This window comes from Echinops telfairi, unplaced genomic scaffold, assembly GCF_000313985.2.
Source record: "Echinops telfairi isolate 266 unplaced genomic scaffold, ASM31398v2 ScPeMD7_7469;HRSCAF=8507_1, whole genome shotgun sequence".
Classification (NCBI taxonomy): Eukaryota; Metazoa; Chordata; class Mammalia; order Afrosoricida; family Tenrecidae; genus Echinops; species Echinops telfairi.
The window spans coordinates 72057780-72058956 of NW_022111373.1; the positions used below are offsets into that span (position 1 = coordinate 72057780).

Genomic DNA, 1177 nt, shown 5'->3' on the forward strand with positions numbered 1-1177 from the left:
AGTCTGGTTCAAGCCTGTAGGTCAGATGGTAAGCTGGAGACCTCTCCGGACTTGTGTAGCTTTGGGGACCAACAAGCCAGGGAGCAGGAAGATGAATCAGGAAGACCACAGGCTGGTAAATCCAAGGTCAGTAGTCTGCTGATGGCTCCTGGGATCGGCAGACAACATGACAGGAGATTGATGAACCAGATCCAGCAGAAGAAGTGAGCTTGCTTCTCCACAGTGTCCATCTGTACTGAGTAGGCCACAACCCTCAAGAAACTTCCCTCAACTGTATCAGGAGTGTGGTCAGATTAAGAAGCTGACACTCTACCCTAGTCTTCCCACAACCACTTGGCTTCTTCACAGAAGATCCCATCCACACTGTGTTAGATTGCATCATGGGAGAATTGCACACCTTGGCCTCATCAAACTGACACAAAACCCAACTATCACAGCCACATAGAAATCACTTAAGAACTATTAGCTGTCATAATGACAGTAATAGTTGTAATTATCCTATGGCACTCTCCTTCAGGGCTCGTTCTTCTGCTCCGGATTGTGCTCTGCCAACATATGCTTTGTTCCTCTTTCCTGCTTCCACTCCTTCTTTACACTATGAACCCCAGTAGCGTCCCAAACCAGAGCCTTACCTTGGTTCTCAATCTGCTCTTTAGGGCACTCCTGGAGATTTTCGGTCTCTCCCTCTCTCGTTCCTTTCTGGTCACATTTGTCTCAAAGACTTAGCGCTTCTCCTTCCAGAACATTGGGAAGCATATCTCATCATCTGTCCTTTATGTTCCTGTGTTCTAGTTTCGCATCCTTGAGTATTGAGGGACAGCTGAAATCCCCTAATAACCCACTCGTTTTCTACTTGCAGAGACCTGGGTCTACCAGGTGTGACCCAGGCCCAAACTTGAACTTGTATCTTTAGCTTCTTGAGTTATTACACTTTCTAACAGGTCACCTGAATGTGAAGTCATTCTCAACTGCCACACATCCACGGAAAAAATTAACTAATTACGTGTAGTAATGTAAGGGAAGAATACATGCATGTGTGTGTTTAATTATTATCAAGTCCATTTTAAGAAAACCTAACTCAAGGGTAATGCTCCCTAAAGCAGCAGTTCTCAACTTGTGGGACCCCTTTCACAGGGGTCTCCTCATTCATAACAGTAGCAAAATTACAGTTATGAAG

General features: G+C 45.2%; 1 protein-coding gene across 1 annotated transcript in view; it reads left to right on the forward strand.

Moving 5' to 3' along the window:
* DMGDH (dimethylglycine dehydrogenase) overlaps window positions 1-1177 on the forward strand; it is a 94131-nt gene that overhangs the window by 22010 nt on the left and 70944 nt on the right. The gene's annotated exons all lie outside the window — the stretch shown is intronic.